General features: G+C 34.1%; 1 pseudogene; it reads left to right on the top strand.

The window, feature by feature from the left end:
- The first annotated feature begins 15,302 nt into the window (after positions 1-15,302).
- LOC119062337 (dysbindin-like) lies at positions 15,303-16,664 on the top strand (annotated as a pseudogene).
- The last annotated feature ends 6,706 nt before the right edge of the window (positions 16,665-23,370 follow it).

Here is a 23,370-nt window from a genome sequence, read left to right as displayed (position 1 = left end):
ATCTTAAAAAAGATTTAATATTTCCTTCTTTAATACACACACAGCCTCCTCAAAATGGGCTTTTCTGATATTTGAAGAGATTTCTGATGGAAACACTAGCGCTGACATATGCAGTATATTCCTGTTACAGATGTTGTTGAGATTTATATTGACTGTAATTCAGCCATATTTTGATCTATGTTTCAAGTGTAGAAAGTGAAATTCCATGTTTTTTCTCAGGTATAAAATTTATAAACTGCCTTCAAACTCAGGGCAAGTTATTTGTTGGGCTTGAATGCTGCTGGCCACAATCTATCTAAATTGCAATGATATGTGGCTGAAAATATAATACAGTCAAAGTATAACTTTAAATTACAAGTAAAGCATGAGAAAAGATAAATATAATGTTTCGTCTTTGCATTTTATACTGAATGAGGACCTATAATATTCTAGCTAGAAATTTCAATTATTGTTTATATTTATACTTGGAGTCTACTTTAATCGTGGCATTGAAATTCTACTCATAGCAAGATTTTGTTAAAAATCCATGTTCTAGACAGGAAAATACTATTAATGCTACACACAGCATTATAAATTTTTAAGTATGGTGATTAGACATCTGTATTATCATACTAAAACTATTTTACCTTTTTTTCTAGCATATATAATATAGCTATTACATTGATTAATAAAACTACTCTTTTCCATTCAGGTTCCATAAACCATATCCTATTTCAGACATAATTTGGACTGCTAGATTATAGAAAATAATTTCTTGGGTGCTATGTGAAGGAAAACTTAAATTTTAAAAAAACTGGTAAACTGTTTGCTTAGCATTTAGCATTCTGAATAAATTATTCATTTAAGTAAAATTTAACTACTGTGTCACCCTACTAACTGAACAGGAAGGCCATTAAATGCTTACAGTTTTAATTTTGATTTACCAAATTGTTTTTTAGAAAGAAGTAATTACATTTTGGGAATAACAAGTTATCTTGAGTGAATTTTCCTGATTTCTGTATGGTGACATTCCCCCCAAAAATAGCATTTAAAATTATATTATGTCACCAGTTACCTTCTCTGCCCCTTTAATGATCACATGTATCTTTAGTAGCCCCTAAGAAAAATAAAAACAAAACAACAACAAAAAACAAGCAAATGAGTCTACAAGTTGCATGACTTTTAGGTTTTAGGTTTTTTATAAGATGGCATTTTTACTTCTGGCCAAGATGGAGGCGTAGGTAGAAACATTGTGCCTCCTCACACAACCAAGTTTAAAAAAAAACAAAGTTTTAGTAACAAAAACGCAGCTAAACCACAGAAAATTGAACTGTACACAAGTCTGACAACAACAAACCGTTCATCCAAATGGGTAAGAGGGGTAGAGTCAGTGGTGGAGCAGGGTTGGGCAGGAAAGATCAGACCGACCCAAGAGTGCAGAAGTGCAGGGCGGCGGTTGGCAGATCCCAGGTGTGGGGTGGCAATGGGCAGATCCAGTGAGGGCACAAGGCGGCTGGCTGACCACAGTCACATGTTCCAGTGCAGATAAACCAAGCAAAGGAGTGAGCAGTGAGAAAGACCGCTCAGGCCTGGGCCCCAGCAACAGGAATTAGAGCCTGGAAGCACCAATTGGAAAGACTTTCAGGGTTGAGGTGCTGGGAGAAGCTCCCAGGCTCACAGAGAGTTTGTTGGAGAGACCCACAGGGTCCTGGAGGGTACACAAGCCCTCACACCTGGGAACCACAACCAGAAGGGCCCAATTTGCTTGTGGGAAGCAGCAGAGGCAACGGAAATCTGAGAGAGAGAAGAAAAAAACCCATTGCCCCTCTCTGACCCCTCCCCCGCATATCACAAACCAGCAAATGAGTTGCCCCGCCCTGGTGAACACCTAAGGCTCTGCCCCTCAAATGTAACAGGTGAAAACAGCCAAAACATTATGGCTCAAGAACAGCTCAAAGCCCCAGAACCAATAATTCTAAGTGACCAAGAAATAGCCAACCTATCAGATGCACAGTTCAAAACACTGGTAATCAGGATGCTCACAGAATTGGCTGATTTTAGTCACAAATTAGAGGAACAAATGAAGGCTAAACTAATTGAAATGAAGGGAAATGCACAGGAAAACAATAGTGATGGAAAGGAAACTTGGACTCAAATCAAGAGAGTGGACCAGAAGGAAGAAAAAATGACCAAACAGAAAAATATGAAGAAACAAGAATTCAAAAAAATGAGAAGAGGCTTAGGAACCTCCAGAACATCTTTAAACGTTCCAACATCTGAATTATAGGGGTACCAGAAGGGGAAGAGGAACAGCCATGAGTGGAAAACTTATTTGAACAAATAATAAAGAACTTCCTCATTATGGCAAAGGAAATAGACTTCCAGGAAATCCAGGAAGCTCAGAGAGTCCCAAAGAAGTGGGACCCAAGAAGGAACACACCATGGCTCATCATCATTACATTAGCCAAGATTAAAATGAAGGAGAGAATCCTAGAAGCAGCAAGAGATAAGGGGACAGTCACCTACAAAGGAATTCTCATCAGACTGTCAGCGAATTTCTCAAAAGAGACATTACAGGCAAGAAGGGGCTGGAAAGAAGTATTCCGAGTTAAGAAATCTAAAGACCTACATCCAAGATTGCTCTATCCAGCAAAGCTTTCATTTAGAATGGAAGGGCAGATAAAGTGTTTCTCCGATAAGGTAAAGTTCAAGGAGTTCATCACCACCCAGCCCTTATTATATGAAATGTTAAAGGGACTTATCTAAGAAAAAGAAGATAAAAATATGAACAGTGAAAGAACAGCAAACTCACAGTTATTAAGAACCGCACCTAAAACAAAAGCAAACTAAAAGACAGGAGCAAGCTAGATCAGGAACAGAACCATAGAAATGAAGATCACATGGAGGGTTAGCAACAGGGGAGTGGGAGGAGAAGGGGGGAGAAGGTACAGAGAATAAGTAGCATAGATAGTAGGTAGAAAATAAACAGAGGGGAGGGCAAGAATAATTTGGGAAATATAGATCTAAAGAACTTGTGACACATGGACATAAACAAAAGGGGGGAATTGTACTGAGGGGTGTGCAGGGTGGAGGGGAATGAGGGGGGTGGAATAGAACAACTATAATGGCATAATCAATAAAATATATTTTAAAAAAGATAGCATTTTCTCAGGTTGTTCTGAAATTTTCCAAGAGATATTTACATATTCCTTTTTAAATCATCTATTTTTATTTACATCATTTATGGTTATTATTTTTAAAGATTTTATTTATTTATTTTAGAAAGGGGGGAAGAGAAGGAGAAAGAGAGGATAAGAAACATCAATGTGTGGTTGCCTCTCACGCAGCCCACACTGGGGACCTGGCCCACAACCCAGGCATGTGCCCTGACTGGGAATCGAACTGGCAACCTTTTGGTTCTCAGCCTGGCATTCAATCCACAGAGTCACACCAACCAGGGCTATAATTAGTTTTTCATTGTGATGTTTTCTTTTTATTAAATTTATTGAAGTGATACTAGTTAATAAGTTATAGAAGATTCAAATATACATACCACCCAAAGTCAAATCATCTTTCCTTATTATATATTTGATTCCCTTTACTCTCACCCACCCCCTTCTCTCTGATAACAACCATACTGCCATCTGTGTCTATGAGTTTTGGCTTCTATGCTTTTCTTATACATATATGCAATGGAATACTACTCAGCCATAAGGAAAGATAAAATTTGAGACAACCTGGAGAGGATTTTTTTTTTATTTTCAAGTACAGTTGCTTCTACTTTCCTTTCACCACTCTCCCCTACCCCATCTACCCCAACTTCCCACCCTCAATTCTACTCCCCTTTGGTTCTGTCCATGTGTCTTTTATGCATGTTCCTTGATGATCCTTCCCCTTCTTTCCCCATTATTCCCCTTCCCCTCTCTGGTTACTGTCAGTTTGTTCTTTATTTCAATATCTCTGGTTATATTTTCCTTGCCGGTTTGTTTTATTGATCAGATTCCACTTATAGGTGAAATCATATGATATTTTTCTTTTACTTCCTGGCTTATTTAGCTTAGCATAATGCTCTCCAGCTCCATCCATGCTGTTGTGAAGGGTAGGAGTTCTTTCTCTCTTTTTGATGCATAGTATTCCATTGTGTAAATGTACCATATTTTTTTGATCCACTCATTTACTGATGGGCACTTAGGTTGTTTCCAACACTTAGCTATTGTAAATTGTGCTGCTGTGAACATTGGGGTGCATAGATTTTTTGAATTGCTGTTTCAGGATTCTTAGGGTATAATCCCAGTAGTGGAATTATACCAGTGGAAAAAACTGCTCCATTTTTAGTTTTCTGAGGAAATTCCATACTGGTGAAGCCACTGTGGAAAACATGGAGATATCCTGAGGACATCATGCTAAACAAAATAAATCAATACAGAAGAAAATTAAGAACCAAATGATTTTATGCATATGTGGGTTATAAATCTATAAGCAACAAGTGAACATATAAGATATTTATACTTTCTACAAAAATGTCCTGATTCCTCCTTAGCACCTTACCTAGTCATCTGTCCTTAGACACTCGCTAGCTTTTACTGCATATCACATTTTGCAAACTCATAGCTGTCTTAACAAATTGATAAACTTTTTTAAAGAAAATCATTTTCTCAAAGCAAGACCAAAAATATTACCTTAAATTTTGAAGTAAAAATTAGAACAGAAGAATTTCGATTCAAAAAATAAACAAGACTTTATACATTAAATATATATACATATATTTATATACATTGGTCCGTCCAGAAAGTATCCAACTGCACAGCTATGTGATCTGAAAAATAAAGACATTTATTCAAGAACACACAAGATACATCATACATAGGAAATTGAGCCCTCAGTCCCCTTTAAAGTAGGCACCTTGGGACCTCACACAGTTCTCCCAATTGCCATCAGTTGTCTTGTCACAGTTTCCTTAATCTCATCTATGGTCTGAAATCTCTTCTCTTTCAAAGGTGATTTTAGTTTTGGGAAAAATCAGAAGTTGCAGGGCCCCATATCTGGGCTGTAGAGGGACTGAGTCACCTGGGTGATTTCATGCTTTCCAAAAAAACTCTGTGTGAGACAAGATGCATGAGTGGGCGTGTTGTCATAATGAAGCTGCCAATCACCAGTTTCCCATAGCCGTGGCCTTCCTAATCATCTGAATATTTTCTGTGTACAGATGCTCAAGCTTAACACAAAATTAGATGCAGATTTATTGCCCTACTCACCAAGTCATTTTGAATGCTCCAGCCACACAGTACACATGTTCACTCAAGTCAACAGTGTCTACTGCTCCCACTGACTAGAAGGATGAAGTCGTCATTGTTCACACATGCACATTCCAGTGCACTCTCCCTGGCAGCCAGGTTACACTGATGTCATGCAAACCCTTCTCGTTATATTAATAATGGCTAACAACTGGACTTTTTCTGGACAGACTATATACATATATATATATATATATAAATGCACACACATACATATATACAATAAATTATTCATATTTTCCTCATCTGAGGACATTTTCTCATTTTTTTAGAGATAGAAGAAGGGAGAAAAGGGGAAAGAGAAAGGAAGAGAAAAACATTGATGTGAGAAAGAAATATCGATCAGTTGCCTCCCACACATACCCCAGCTGGAGATCAAACCCACTACCAAGGTATGCAGCCTCATTGGGAACGAATCTCATACATTTCGCTGTATGGGGTGATGCTCCAACCCACTGAATCACACTGGCCAGGGCTAAAAAAGACATTTTTTATCAAGCCAATGTCTTGTTTATCTCTACTCCCAAAAATAATCTTCATTTTCCCTTCAAATCAGTAAAGATCTTATTAAGAATTTATATCCCACCAACAGTAATCTCATCCAGAAATACACACTAACCTAAATGAAAATCTGAATATCAGAAAAATGTTCACTGATATATTTTGGGCAATTTTCCAACATATATAAAAATAGTTACAAAAATAATCTAATGAACTCTCTTTTTGTATCCAATATCCAGTACCAACAATAATGAAATCATAGTGAATCTTGTTTCATCTAAACCCAGGCTTACCTCCCAAATGCAACCACTAATAAGGTTATTTGACGCTAATATTAGACATAACATTTCAGCATGTGCCTCTAAACAACTAAAACTCAATTGTAGAAATATTACTACTTATTTGTTAGTGTTGACATTAAAAATCTTGGAAAACTTTATGTATGATCCTGATTTGATTCTTTTTTAAAACTTTTCCTAGTGTATTTTTTTAATTAGAGTATAAAAAGTCCACACATTCTCATTTAGTGTTGGCCTAGAACTCTTCATTTGAAGCCTTGGAGATGTATGTATGAACAATTTTAGAAAATTAAATCAATTATTATATTTTAGTTTATATGCTTCTATTATTTTCCCTTTGTAATTATTTGTCAAAGAAACACAGTTATTTATACAATAGAAATTTCTCCAGTTAAAATTTGCTCATTTTGTGAGCAAGTGGTAATGTTGAACATGATATTCTGTATTATATATGTTTTAAAAAATTGTTAGCTACCTCTAGAGGTTTGATCCAATTCAGGTTTGATTTTTTTCTGCTATGGTTTATCACAGGTTATGTTATGCATTTTCATGAGGAGGCATGTTAATGTCTAGTTGTCTTCCTTTTGGTTAGATTAGTAGATAACGATCATACTACATTGATCTGTTAATCACATTAAGATTGCAAAATCATAGAAATATACTTCTCTCAGGTTTTGTTTATAAGCTGGATAACTTCTATAAATTAAAAACTTGCACTCAATGATTGAGTTACCCTAAAGTATAATTTGTACATGAAAGGCCAAATAAGTAATTGAAATTGATATATATTGGTGTATAATCCAAATGGTGATATAAGTAGGTGAATAAAAAAGAATTCATGCACTTTTTCCTTTTTGCCACAAGATATTCTTATCACTGTTCTTCACTGCATCTCAGGGAATTACTTGTAGGTGCTTACATGTTAATTTTATCATTCCTCCTTGTCAGTATATATTAATTTATCTTTTTATATATAATCGTTTAGAGCAGTTTTGGTTTATAGCAAAATTATTGAGTGAAATATGGGGAGTTCCCATTTATACTTCCTTCTCTTAACAATAAACATGGTGTCCCTCATCATCAACACCCTAAGCCAGAGGGGTAGGGACATTTATTCCTGCAATGAAACATCATTATCACCAAAGGTTCATAGTTCACAAAAGATTTCACTCTTGGTATTGTATGTACAATGGATTTTGACAAATATATAATGACATACATCCATCATTGTGTATCCTATCAAGTTTTTCACTTCCCTAAAAAATCCTCCATTCTCCACCAAGTCATTCCTTCCTCTCCCAAACCCCTAGCAATGACTAATCTATATACCATCTTCATAGATCAGCCTAGGCAATTTAGTTTCCTTCATTTATTTTTGGCTTAATAGCCAACTTCTTATAGTATTGAATAATATTCCAGTGTATAGATGTAACACAGTATATCTATCCATTCAATTATTGAAGAACACATTGGTTGCTTCTTAGCTTGGGCAATATCAAAGAAAATTTGTATAAACATCTATGTAAAAGTTGTGTGTAGACATAAGTTTTCAACTTCTTTTTGGAAGTATCAAAGATTGCAATTGCCATCATGTATGAGGTTAGGTATAATTTGTTTTTCGGTAGATGCCCTTTATCAATTTGATGAAGTTTTCCTCTCTTTTTAGTTTTCTGATGGTTTTTATCATGAAAGGATGTTGAATTTTGTCAATCGCTTTTTCTGCATGTATTAACCCACTTGATATTTCTTCTTTAGGCCATGTATGTGATAGAGTACACTAATTCAACCAGCCTTGCATACCTGCAATAAATCCCACTTGACCATAGTACATAAGTTTCTTTATAGATTGTTGGACTTTATTTGTTAATATTACATTGAGAATTTTTGAATCTATATTCATAAGTGAGGTTCATAAGGTCTATAACAGATTGTGTTTTGAAAGAACAATGGGACAGCTCCAAACAATGATTTGTGATTGGCCCAAATTAACTGTAACAACTGCATACCTTATATTACCATCCTCTTTTGCATATATATACGGTCAAGTGACTCAGCCCTGGTCAGTTAGACAAAATGTCCTGAGCAAATTTCTTCTGAAATTTTTTCTTTGGTGATAAAGGGGCTATATGTCATTCCTGCAGAACTTTATTGTTCCTGCTTTCATATTCTTCTTTGCTGAATAATGGCATAGTGCTTTGAAGTGAAGTAGCATCTTTGGATCATAAGAGAAAGTTCCAGAGAAATATAAATATCACTTTTGTGATATTTGACACTGATAAATTATCAAAAATAGATTAACTTTAGTTTGTTTGTTATTTCAACGTAGTCATAGAATGCAGACTTCTGTGGAAAACAAACAAATTTATATTTATTTGAAAGAATAAGAAAGCTAATTGGTCAAAATAATAATAGGTGTTTGGGAGAATCTGCAGGTGAAAATTAAGGCAATCATTAATTAGAAGAAAGCCAAAACATTAACACATTCATGCAAATTAGAAGGAAGAATCATGGTACACTACTTGGAGAACATGCCATGAGAGTAATTAAGGGAGTGTATTATGTTGGAATAAGGAAGCTAAATGTTCATCTGTAACTGAAAAATCACAAAATATCTGTATAAAAATAGTACCTAGAAATCAAGATAAATACCAGAATGAATGGGTAATATAATTAGTAGTCATGCCTGTCACAGTAGAATTGAGAAGGCAAAGAAATGAGATACTTTTCTTTTAAGTATTATATTGTTAATTGTTATATATGTAACAATTATATATGCAAATCATACAATCATCACCTATCTGTGTACCTATCTATCTATCTATCTATTTATCTATCTATCACTTCAATAAAAATAACGTTGGTATAGATTTACCATGTTTTTGGACCATATGATATACCTAGGTTTTAGAGGAGAAAAATAGAAAAAAATTTTTGAGGCAAAAAGTGGGGTAAAATATTGGTGAAAATATTTTACCAATGTAAATGTAAACAGAACTTAACAGCAGCATTAACAACCATTATTACTCCCAAATTTGGGGGGGAAAGTGCACCTTATAGTCCGAAAAATAGTTGTCATTTTCCAGCATAGTTGCTGGTATCTAAAAGCAGTTCAATTTGATGTTAGCAGTGCTCTTTGGATTCAGCGACTTTGGCTGATTACTTCTAGGTCTGTCCATGACTTGCTTTCTTAGCAAACCTGTCAATCTTACCATTATCAGTCTTAGTAGTCTCTTTCTTTCAATTCCATTCAGTCACAGACTTCCGTGAATCGTAAGTGTTAAACAGAAAAGGATAGAGCACGTCTCAACTACAATCACTAAACAATGTTAAAGCGTAACTTTGCTATAAAATAGTATTAACATCAAAACATCCTTAAAAATAGGGATTTTTTTCTTAAGCTACACTTCGGGCTATTTAAATAACTAAAGAAAAATGGAAGATCACTTTTTTAAAAAAGTGAGATCCCTGGAAACTTTCTTAATATGCATTTCCTGTTAAAATACCTGAATAAGATTGTACATCACAATAAATTATACTAGAAAATATTATCTGCTTATACTAGGCAGCACAAATATAAATCAATCTATATTCATAAAACACGATATAAATCAGTCCACATTAAAATCAGTGATTACAATGTAGGAGCCTTTTTTCTGAGTTGGTGTCTAAATTCTCCCTATAAATAACAAGAACTCATGAAGCTGTAATATAAATGGAAATGATATACACAATTTAAAAGCAAGCATAATTCTGTAATTACTTCTAAGTAAACAAAACCTAAAGGTCTCAAATGATTTCCTGTAAATCATAAGCTGAAGAAATAAGAAAACATATTTTTAATATTGGCTCTGTTACATGGACCTTTATGCACAGAAATCCTTTTATCATTGTTTTGGGGAAAACAATGGTAAAGCAAGAGGAAAACTATAAGAAAGCAAATTGTAGAATATAAGCTTTCAGCATTGTAAAGTTAACCTAAGATATTTTTTTAAATGAACACAAACATAATGTATGATAGATAAAATCTCACTATATAAAATGCTAAGTGAAATTGTTCAGGCTATTCCGGAAGAAAATAATATTGGAGAGAAGAAACTAAAATCTTTAAGAAAAATGAAACAGCAAATATGTGGGTATGTATAAACAATATTTTTCTTAATGTCTTAAAAATGCATACCACTTACTGTCTAAGGCCAATATTTGCATGGTGTTTTTATAATGCATGTGTATATGAGACATAAGAACTTTAGTGTAAATTATGATGAGACAGGGGCTATATCTTCATATCTTTGTAGATTCAGAATTTTACCTGAAGTGACACAATGTGAACTCTGCGACGTGAAAGTTAAAGATAACCATTACATCTCATATCAAAGATAAAAATAATGCAAATGGACTCTTACCTAAAAAGTAATTATTTAAATTAAACTAGAATCTAGAAATGAGCAAATCATTTAATAGAAGGCAGAAAAAGAAAGAAGAAAACTGAAAATAATTCTACCATTCTAAATTCAACCAAACCAGTGATTACATAAGCAATCCGAGTGCCCATCACTCAGTAAATGAGTGGGTCAAAAAACTATAGTATATTTAAATGGTGGAATACTAAGCAACCAAAAGAAAGAAGGAGCTCTTACCCTTTGCGACAGCATAAATGAACCTGGAAAGCATTATGCTAAGTGAAATAAGCTAGGCAGTGAAAGACAAATACTGCATGATCTTGCCTATAAGTAGAACCTAATCAATAAAACAAGCAAGCAATATAACCAGAGACACTCAAATAAAGAGCAAATTGACAGTGACCAGAGGGGAGTGAGGACGGTGATAATAGAGGAAAGAAGGGGAAGGGTCAAGTCAAAAAACATTATATATAAAGGATTCACGGACAAAACCAAAGCTGGGTAGAATTGAGGGTGGGCAGGTCAGGGGAAGGTGGTGGTGGAAAAATGGAGACAACTGTACTTGAACAATCACCGGGTACAACCACTGCAATAAGTCATATGCTAGATAACAAAACACATCTTAGTAACTTTAAAGATCTTAAGTTTACAGAGTTTGTTTATTGATAATATTGGGATGAAAAAGAAAATTACCTAAGAAACCCCAAATATTTAGAAATTAATCAATGCACCATTAAATAATAGATGGGTCAAAGAAGAAATTAAAAAATTAGAAAATATGACAATGAAAACTACAGTATATGGAAAAATTGGCATACATTTAGTGCATTGTTTATAGAGAAATTTATAGTTTTAATGAACCATACAAGAAAAGAGGAAAGGTCATGAAGCAACTATGCAGTGCTTCCCATTAAACAACCAGAAAAAGGGAACAAACCAAACCAAACCTGTGTAGACAAAGGAAAATAATAAAAGTGAATCTGGAAATCAACTAAAAAGAAGAGTCTAAAAATGGGGTGGGAAGGAAACCAGTAAAAAGCAATAATTGATCTTTCAGAAAGGTTATCCTACAAATCATACACACATAAAAACTAAAAGTGAATAACGTAATAAAATAAACTTGATTTCCAGTAATTCAACAATAGATAAAGTGGGGAAATATTATACTGTAACTTATAGCCATGACAGTATCAAAATAAAATGAACAGATGGATGAAGGGTGAAAATAAATATAACAATCACTAGTTACATATTGCATGACTATTCTCACACATCGTTCTTAAAAACACATCTGCAAACAGCTAGTAGGTCTAATGGTAACTTTAGCAATGTTACAGGATAAAAAGTAAACATATAAATGTCAAGTGTATTTGTATATTCTGGCAGAAATTGATTGGAAAATTAAATTTAAAAAATCTGAGTTTGCCAAATAGTCAAAAAAGATACATAGATATAAATCAAGCAAAAGTCATGAAAGACATGAATTGAAAATTGAAAAGTTTTGTTGAAAAAATTGTAAAAGATTTTATTTATTTATTTTTAGAGAGGGGAAGGGAAGGAGAAAGATGGAGAGAAACATCAATATGTGCTCACTCCTTGGGTGCCCCCCAGGGTGGACCTGCCCCATATAACAGGCACCTGTCCTGACTGGGGATCGAAATAGTGGCCATTTGGTTCACAAGACAGTGCTCAATCCACTGAGCCACACAGCCGAGGCTTAAAATTTTAAATAATTTTTATTTCAATTAACTTTTATGAAAACCAAATGGTTATTTTATAATAATGTTCTATAAGACTTAGTTATATTGAAACATTTATTTTCTCTAAATTAATTAATAAATTTAGAACTAAATCAATGTCCCATCAAAATTCAGTAAAATTTGAATGCCACTTCTAAAATTATGTGGAAATCCAAATTAAGAATTCTCAGTCAGTCTAGGTTCTTAACAATCTTCATGAGCAGATCCTTTCCCTTTTTCTAACTCATAGGATAAACTTAAAAAAAAAAACCTTTGTGTAAGTGGCTGAGATTTTGAGGTCATTACTGAAACATACAATCACATGGGGGACTTATATTTGCACATCCTGAGAGTACTGAGAGTATTCCACTGTCACAACACTGCTTAGTACATCCCCATGGTACAATTTAACATGCTCCTTTGTTTTGTTTACATCCTTTAAGTTTTTAGTTGGAACTAGAGGGTTTTTGTTTTGTTTTGTTTTGTCTTAACTATTATCTCATAAGGGCTTCTGTGTTCTCTTATGAAGAAAGTCATAATGTGCCACTGTCTTTTATTTTGTCAATATTCACTGTTTTCAATCATTTGGTGTAGCAAAAAAATATTAAATTCTATTATTTTTTATGATGTTAACTAGAATATTTCTATAAAAATCTTCTCGTCTGTTATATGTGTTGGTTTATATAAACACACAGGTATTTTTTATCATTTTTTCATTTACTCTTCACTCTCTTTCTTAATTTTATCTTTGAAATTACATATTGTATTTTTGATTGTATTCAGTTCCATTGGGGACCTTGTAATCTTAACTTCAGAGGTTACTGTCTGTCCTAATTTTTTTAATTCAGTCAATTTTTATTTTTATATCCTTTAATTCATTCATTTATAGTCAGAGTTTTTGTATTTCTGACTTCTGGTGTTATTTCAATTCTGAAAAAGTATGTTTAATTACATTTAATTAATATGAGAATGGTCTGTTACACTTTTGTTCATTAGATTTTCTTGAGATTTGTTTTGATTGAAATGTAATGCTCATGCTTTCTTTTGTTCTTGTGGGGGTGGGGACGCTCCTCTGGCAGTGCCCCCCTGGGCACCATGATGAAAATAAGTCTACCAAGACAGGAGAGGCTTGGGGAGGAAAGGTGGCCCATCTCTCAAAGGAGAAGGGCCAGGAGCTTTTTCCTCAATGGGCTTTTATTGGGTTCATTTGCATAGGAATACAAGACATATACATAAAGCTCATCAGTCATTGTCGGGCAGTGATGATCAAACAATTGATAACATTCAAAGAACTATGAGGGCTGATTCTGAGTCAGGGTCAGATAGCTGAAGGGCCACCAAACTTTGGGGAACAAACTCGCTTCCTGCTGGGACCCTTATCATTTAAATTGAGGGTATTAGCAAAACAGGTTTCACAAGATTTTATGCATTCTTTCTTAGGCCTGATCACTCCAGGGAACTCGCTCTTTCCAGCAGAGGGCTGCACCCACCTCTGGCATTGTTTCAGGCTTAAGTCAGGCAGGGGAAGTAAGGCAGCCAAGAGATTAGGAGACTTTTTCAGACATAATGAAGACTCAGGCTTTGTCAAAGCTGAAGAGCGAGAGTCCACCACCCCCTTTCTCTAAAGCCCCCCTCAAGTCCTTCCCTGAGGGACCCTCATAACTGTGCCTATCTTAGGTCATCCCTCCCTTGAGGAATGTTACCTGTCATTGGTTAACCAGTCATCCCCTCAGGGCCAAGCAGGTAGAGGCGCCGCCCCTACCAGGGAGATAAACTTTGTCTCCTTAGTTGCTTATGGTCCCAAGGTCTCTAACTCAGCCTTAGCCATGGGGCGGGGGGGTGTTTACAACTTTTGAAACCAAGCTGAGGGGTTCCCAACATGTGGGAGCTTTAGTTAGTTCAGTGTTCACATTTTGTTGTTGTTATTGACTATTAGTGTTGATTACTGTTGATTTTTCTGGTACTAATGGTAGAAAGATTCTATGGAAGTGAGTTTTGGTAGCTTCCTTCATGTCTCAGTTCAAGAGCAATCTGTCCAGTTATTTCTTCAACAAGTGGAAATTGATGGACTCTCTTCCCGTCTGACCGTTTATGATTCTTGGCTTTTTTCCAATACTGATGAGACTCTGATTTTCAGCCATTTCTATAAGTCTCTTTACCACCAAGTCTGCAAGGATCCCATCTCCAAGGATCCTCCATTGCCCCCTCACTAATGCTTACATGACATTGTCATCTTTGGTACCACACATTTTTGAAGTACATTCTAACTAACTTTCTATTAAAAGTTCTCTATGCTTTCCTACCCTGCTTAGGACCTCCTACCTTTGAAGATGAATATTTTAGATGATGTCTGTGGTCATCCCCACTAGGACCCTACAGCACTCTTTTATATTCATCACAGTTGCCTGTGACTCTCCATTCAAGTGCGAGTTCCACTAAAGTACGTACTCTGTGGTCTTGGGTGGTTATTTAACATTCAAGTAAACTGAAGTATATCAAATTCTCTCTGTCCTAATCATGTTGGCAGTCTTAACTATGGGTGAATTTATTTTCCAAATTTATTGAACTGCATTTTCCTCATAGAGGATGTGTACAGATTCAATTTTAAAAAGCTTCCACTATCCTTGAGGTACTTGGCAATTCTGTAATAATATGTTGAATTGATTAAAGGTGCCTTAGTTAAGAAAGGAATTTAAATTGCAAAGTTCTCCAGAAAACAAGACAATTATAGTTTACAAAGAAAAGTATTTACTATTAGAATGATTCTTTCTGTCACTCAAAGACCTTTCAATAGGCAGAGTATAAAAATTAGAATAATGTACATGATATAGGCAATACTGCCCTGGAATCTAGGCACAATGAAACTAAACAAGACAAAAGAGACCGGGAATGCTTTATTTTATCAGAAAGCAGAACTGGAATGAGCTAAAATGTTTCATTGCTTTAAACAATTAAAAATACATTTATGAGATGGGCTACTATTTAAGGATTAATGAAATCAGATAAAGGTATTTATAATTAGCTTATAACAATTTTTCTATAATTCCACTTAACTAGTAAAATGCAGAAACTTTTTGCAACTGCTAGAAAATGGACAAAAGAACACTCCATATTTGTCAAAATTACTCTGCTGGATTACAGTTACTTAGCAAGGATAAATCTGCAAGCCTTCATGCACTACCCTGCAGAGCCAAGGAGTGTGCAAGTGCTGGTTTGCTGGTAGATAATGAGGTGGTTGTGCTGTGAGTTCACTGGGAGAAAAAGAAGACAAGCCTGGTGGAGTAACAGGAGCAGTTTCAGCAGCTGCCACATTTAATAGCAGGTTTAGAGTCCATGGCAGAAAATCCAACTAATTTAGAGGTTAGTTTTGAGGAGTTAGAAAACCACCTGCTGAATCTACAGGATTTATATGGACTGTGTGAATTAAAAAAAAAAAAAACTACAACATATGGTGGTTCTATGTTTAATTATTTGAGGAACCTCCAATCCACATCCCCACCAACAGTAAACAGGGAACCCTTTACATTCTCACAATCACTTGCCATCTATTCGACCTCTGTGTATATATCTGAAAAAAAAAACAAAAGCACTATCTTGAATAGACATCTGTATCCTCCTGTTCATTGCAGCAGGATTTACCATATCAATACATAGAAACAACCTACATACACGTTAACAGATGAGTGGATACAGAAATATACACACACACATAGTGGAATACTATTCGGCCACAAAAAATAAGGAAGGCCTGTCATTTGTAACAACATGAATGGCTGTTAGAGGTCATTATGCTGAATGAAGTAAGTCAGAGAGAGGAAGACAAATAATGGCTGATGTCACCTCAACATGGAATCTAAGAAAACCAAACTCAAGAAACAAATCAGATTTGTGGTTGCCAGGGGTGGCAGAATTGGGTGAAGGTATTCGAAAGATACAAACTTTTAGTTATAAATAAGTTGTCAGCATGTAACATACATGATGACTGTAGCTAACAGTATGGTTTTCTATATTTGAAAGCAGCTAAGCAAGCAGATTTTAAAAGTTCTTACCACAAGGAAAACATTTTGTCACTATGTGAGGTTTGGGATGTTAACTTATTGTGGTAATCATTTCACTCATAAATACATGTAGATCAAATCATTGTATTGTATATCTTAAAGTTATACAATATTACCTGTCAAATATATCAATAAAACTGGAAAAAAACACTTTAAGAAAGAAAGCCACAAACAATATACAGTGGCAACAACTAAAAATTTTCAAGAAAAATAAGGAAGGTGGAACATGAAACCTTTAAAGCTGAAATAGTTGCAGAGTATACCAGAAGAAAGGCCCTGGGAATGGAAGACACCCCGCCAATGAAGCTGAAGGAGCAGCAGACGCCTGGAGGAAGCCTTCCAGCAAGGAACGGAACAGTAAATCACAACCTACCTGGTCACTAGCAATTCCTAAGTACGTTGTCACAAGGGAAACTTCATGTAACACTTTGATTCTACTCTCTGGGAAAAACAGCTGCTGTTTCTAGTGATCTCTGATGTTCTTGGGCACCTTGTTTTGGAGGTTAGAATTCCTGTACTAACTTTTCTGGTTATATCTACACTGGATGCTGCCAAGTACACCCCTCCCTTGATTACGGGCAATCTCACAGGCTACTCAGCAATTGCATTAAAATGAACTGAAGAGCTACAATATGCTTCAGACCAGGATTATACTCTCCCTGGTAATTCAATGCTCTCTAAATTCAAGTCTTAAAAAAAAAAAAAACCTAATCTGATTGTTTCTGCAGGGTATTTAATAGGTTTTAGTGAGCTTGTATCATTCAAAAACATTTTTTAGCTTCTACTTTATTCACCAAATCCAAAACAAATGAACATATTTAATATAGGTATTTTTGCCTTCCTGACATTCAAAAAGATATTTTATTATAATTTTAACTTTCACACAGTTAGGTGCATGATCTATTTTGAATTAATATTTTATATGTATAAGATAGTAATGAACATTATTTTTATTCTATATAAATATATTATAGATCATAAAAGATTTATTGAAAAAGCAATCCATTTTCCCACTAAATGGTAGTACTGTCTTTCATAAGTTAGGTTACTATATATTTATAAGTGTATAACTCAAATTTTTTATTTTACTGTCTGTATAAACTTCACCATAGCAATATTATATAACAAGTATTAATATTTGGAAGATAATATATTATCTAGTTTTGGTGTCAAAAAATTTAGCTAAGAATTCTACATGTAAAATGGGGCTAGAAATAATTTTCCCTAGAAGATATCTATAAAGCACCAAAAATTATCATATTTAGTAGAAAATTAATTGAAAGCATTCATACTAAAGAGTAAGAAAAGATACTACTATCTGTTAATAGTATTCAACAATTGGAAGCTCCAGGAAATATCCAGACAACCAAAGAAACATATTTCAAAAAATTTATTTTATTAGTATTAAAATACATACATTTAACAAGAATAATCTGAAAATCTTTTTGTCCTAATTGTTTTAAAGGGACAACAAATGAAAAATCCACAAAGTAATACATTTTTGATATACTAGTAATAAAAAATGTAAAATATAATGAAAGCAGAATTTACCTAAACATATGTGATGTTTTTAAACTGAAATTAATTTCTGTGTACTTGCAAGGAAAACAAAAAAAATTTGAGCACAAAATAACTTAAATTGATTAATAATTTATTCTTGTATAATCTTATTTATTTAAATAAGTCCAATGCAATTTAAATACAGTCAAATGCAAATTCTATATTTCTCTGTGCATATAAATTTATTAAAAGAGGTTAAAATTATGAACATTAACTGTGGTTTTATCTACAGAAAAGAATGGAATTTGAGGGAGAAAGTAGATCAAAATATACATTTGCCTTCTATTTTTTTAATGTTTATGAAAATATAATTGTAACATTAAAATTATTCTTAAGGCATATTTCAATATACTTACTTTGGTTGAAAATTTAAATAGGAGAACTAGATTTTCATAATAGGTTGAAAACATTCCATTCAATTATCAACCAGACATTTTACTGGACAAATATATCCTCAATCACCTGCATTGCTTGTACTTCTGTACCAGCCAATAAAGGCTCACCAATCTTTTTTTCTTCTTCTGCCAATTTCTTATACTTCATACAGATTGTTTTGGTTGTACTGAGTTTCTCCTCTGACTTTCATAGTGTTTCATCTACTAATTGTTAGCTGACACAAATTCACAGCATGTGCAAATGGATTTTTTTGTTTAATGTGATCCCATTCAAGAATATTCTCTATGGATAGAAATCAGTCAAGCTAAAATTTTATAATTCTTTTATAAAAAAGAAAGAAAAAAATTTTTACTCACAGTATAAAGAAATATTTTTCTTCTGATTATATAATGAAAGATGACATTGTGAACAGAGATATACTGGTGCAAAAACCTAGCTCACCTTGTCCTTACTGAGCCTTCCTAAAATGAGATCAATGAAACACTTCAGTATTAAAATCTGTTGCATACCCAAGAATCTCTTTTAGTTACATTGTTACTTACAGTGTATGTATTTTGTAGGGAAAATACTTACCAAGACATTTTACTGTGATTTGCTTTTCTTAAAACACATATTTATAACATTTGAAACTGATAGGTTTTATAAAATATATTTAATCAACATTTTGTTTTTCACAAAGAGAAATTAGTGATTCTAGGATAAGCAACTTGCCCATGATAAAGTTGCCAGTTAATTATATGCATATTTTTTAATCTAGTTCATATGCCTGGTACTAGTAAAATACATTTATTTATTTATTCATTCGTTCATTTTATTTATTTTTATTAAAATCTGGCTATGTGACTGTTTTTGTTTAATAGAAAATATTTTAATTTAAGAAAATTAACATATAACATTACATGTCATTCATGAGGAAGGAATCATACTACACTGATATACATAGTTCTACTTAATAAGCACCATTCAACTTGAAATTCTGTGATTAAAAAGATTTACTTATGAATCGATACAATTTATTAAAAATGATTCTTCCCAAAAATGCATTACCACTAATATTTATATGTTCACAGACCAGTTTCTCAAAAGCCTAGATAATCTGTAACTTATCAAATTCTTAATTGTAGTGGCTTTAAAATGATAGACTGGGTAAAAAATGAAATTCAGTCATATTAGTTAGTGGCTTAGAGTAACAAATAAACTTACGATTTTCAGAAACAATTCACCAGGCTCCAGGGAGACCACACTCCCCCAAAAGTGACTCAGTGCTGTGCTCGTGGCTAAGGGGAAAACATTTAAAACAATTATCTAACATGTTACTCTGAGATCTTTATCTGAATTTATAATATTTTAAAAATCTACATCATTAAAAAATGCTGAAGGATTAAATAGATTAAAGAGTATTATTTTTGGAATAGACTCTATTCCTAGTTTTTCTGTAACAAATCATAACTATCTTTTGCAAATAATGTGATAATATTTCTTATTGATACATTAGTAGATATAATATATTTTTCAGTGTTAAAGCAAACTAGTTCAGCCATATTTATACTGTGTCTATATATTTATTATGAAAAACACATTGTATGATGGTAAAAGCTTGTAAGACTTCAGGTTGTTTTTTTCTTTCCTCAAAAAGTACAAAAGTCATAAGGAGTCATTTGCCAATGCATTATTTCTTACTTTTGTGTCAATGATTTTCATTAATGCTTCTCCTAGTCTTTTCAAAGATTGTTTATATATATTTGTGGCTTATAACATGAAGTGAGTTCAAAACTAATAACTCTGTTCTTGAAAATAACATAACAGCATATGTTTCATTTGCAGTTCATTGAGGTGTGATTAATGTTTTCACTTGGGGGCTATTAAGCTGTTTTGGGGTTCTCAATGCTGAAACAATTTTCACTGTATTATGAACTAGTGTAGCTTGGCTTAGAAATTTTGCAGTGTGCATTTCTTCCCTTTCTTCTATTTATGGATTATGAGCATGATCCTTAATGTCTATTAGACAGAGTTGAATGGCAAGTTGCTCCCTACATTCTCATTCTAAATCTCTAAAGCTGAATTATGGTCTAAGTAAATACATCAATATAAATATTAGACGAGGTAATGGTGACTAAGTTTCAATTGAATTGTGTTCTTATAAATCATGCATTCTATGTGAGAGCAGATAATATATATTTGAAGTTAATGTTTTCATGTACTACTTCGGTTCATAAGAGAAATAAAAACAGAATAGCAGTACAACAAACTGGAAATACATCACACTGCCCTTCAGCTATAGAGGAAATGTCAAAACTTAAGTACATGCTCACCAAACAGAATAGAGGGCTAAAAGATTCCATAGCCCCGATATTTAACAGTTACCAAGTTTGGACAGATATCTTGTGTGACATTAAGTAATGAAAAGCAACCAATTAGAGGCCAATGTGGAAAATGCACCGGAGCACAAGAAACCATGATTTACTGAGAACTCAGGAGAGAAAGAGAGAGAATTGATTTGGCTGCCGTGTTATAGTAGCAAAATCACCATCTCATTACTCTGAAAACTAATAAATAAAGGGGAAGAATCAGATATTCAACCTACTTTTCATGTGCAAAGTCTATTTCAGGGTAACTACGTTACTGATATATAAAGTTTTTCTTTAGAGAGGAATTCCAGCTAATAAATGCAAAGGAAATGATAAATTACAAAACCACCTTTTTGAAGTTCCTAATGGCAACAATAGATCTAAGCTACAAACATCAATGACTGCTGAAACCTTTAAGTGAGAGATTGATGGGAGTCTTTATCATAGATAGATTGGGATAACAGTAGATTCATCCACATATATTAGTTTTCCCCTGTTTATGTCATAACAAAGATCACACATTTGGCAACTTAAAACAATGCAAATTTAATATCTCACAGTTCTTTAAATGAAAAGCCCAGGTTTGCTTGACTAGTTTTTCTGCTCCAGATATCAAAGCCTAAATCAAGGTGTCAGCCAGCCTAGTATTTTACTAGGAAGCTCTGGGAGAAAATTGCTCCCACATTCACTAAGACTGTTGACAGAATCAGACTCTGATATCGGTAAGACTCGGATCCTTTTCTTTTGCTGGCTGTCACCTGGGATCTGTCTGTAGTTCTTAGTGTCCTCAAGTCCCAACCATTTATTAAGGAGGCAATGCAAAGAGCATTAGGCCTGTAGTAAATAAAGAGGTTTTCTGTTTAATAAGGGTGATAAAATGAATATCAAAATAGCAAAAAGTAGAATGGAAACTGTTGTAAATGTCATTTGCAAGGCAAGATAAATCTTTAGGAAAGTTTAGAGGAAATGGTATTACTTTTAAGATGGAGTTTGTAGATTAATTTTCTCAATGGCCAGATAGTCAAAAGTGTTAGGCTTTGAGAGCCAAGAGGCAAAATTAAGACTGGTATTCAGGTACTTTTATATAAATTAAGAAAACAAAAAAGAGTTCACAAAATTTTATTGTTAAAATTAAAAAAAATAATTGTATTACTCAGTTTGAGCCTTTATAATAAAGAGCACAGACTGCTTGCTGGCTTGAGCAACAGAAATTTATTTTTTCATAACTCTGGTAGCTGAAAGTCCAAAAATAAGGTTGTGGCAGGTTTGATGTCTCCCTAGGCCTCTCCTCATGTCCTGCTGTGTTCTTTGCACAGCATTTCTTCTGGGCCCCCACAGCACTGGTGACTCTTGCTCTTCTGGGAACTTGCTATTCTGTCACATTAGAGACCTGCTCTTATGACCATACTTACATTTAGTTAACTTCTTAAAGGCTTCAATTAGACAAGTGGAAGGACACAATTCAGTACCTAACAAACAAAGGCAATGCGTGCTGCACAAGTATAAGTGTGGCGCAAACACGTCAAAGATTGTCAAGAATCTCTTGAAAGTGATCCACGTTCTGGAAGGTCTGCAACAAGAGAACACCTGAGAATATTGAATGCATACGGACTGCAATCAACAAAGATCAGCCACTGACAGTGCAAGAACTAGAAGCTGATCTGGGGATTCCAAAACTACTGTGTCCAAGATTCTGATGCAGGATCTTGGCATGAAATGCACTGTGGCAAAATTCATTCAGTGGCCTATGCTATCAGAGCAGAAGGAACATTGAGTTGCAGTTGCTAATGACTTCATTTAAACTGCTACCAATGAACCAGATTTCTTCAAGAAGGTCATAACCAGAGATGAATTTTGGTCTATGGCTATGATCCAGAAACCATCCCGATGGAACTCACCTGGTTCTCCAAGCCCAAAGAAGGCACGGCAAAGTCACAGCAAGATCAAGACCATGTTAACTGTGTTTGTCTTTTGATCAGAAGAGTGTTATCCATTATGAGTATCACTTTCTTTTTCTAACAGTAAACTATTAGGAGGAAGATAATAACTTCTAATTTTGTTTTGTATATTGCTATTTAGTGAATGCTATACAATGCAATCAGTTACCAGTAATGTTCCATCTATTCTTAGGGTTCAAAACAACGTTTTTATTAAATTTATCAGCATGACATTGGTTAATAAAATTATCACATTATGTGTTTACAACTCAAAGTAAAATCTCCTTCACTCACCATATATTTGACTCCCTTTACCCTTTACCACGCTCCTACTTCCTTCCCCAGGGGTTACTGCTGTCTTTGTCTATGAGGTATTTTTTTCTTTGTCTTTTTTGTTCATTTGTTGTTTTTGGTGTTATATTACACTGTGCGTAAAATCCTATGGTCCTTAACTTTTTTCATCTGACTTTTTTTGCTTAGCATGATATTCTCAAAGTCCACCCATGTTATTGCAAATGCAGCCATTTGGGACATGGCCCAACTCTTATTATCAATCTTATTCCTCACAATTATTTTCATGTGTATGTTTCTCCATGTTAGGTAAAAATTATGTTTCATTTAGTATCAAATATTCACTGCTCAAAATTTCTAAACCAAACCCCAAAATACATTATTGTGTGTCCAAGATACGTTGTCAATAGCTGTATTTATATTATAACATGGAATTTCATACAACGCCCTAACATATAGTCCCACAATAAGCAGTTATTCATTCGGAAGATTGCACATGCATGCTGTATTGTAACAGTCGCTGAGTATCACTGTCCCATAGTGCTGTTCTGGCAGTACCTTATCTGAA

This window comes from Artibeus jamaicensis, unplaced genomic scaffold (genome assembly GCF_021234435.1).
Source record: "Artibeus jamaicensis isolate MK-2021 breed Jamaican fruit bat unplaced genomic scaffold, CSHL_Jam_final scaffold_474, whole genome shotgun sequence".
Taxonomy (NCBI): domain Eukaryota; kingdom Metazoa; phylum Chordata; class Mammalia; order Chiroptera; family Phyllostomidae; genus Artibeus; species Artibeus jamaicensis.
Note: the sequence above shows the minus strand (reverse complement) of the source record. Positions and strands in the feature narration are given on the sequence as shown.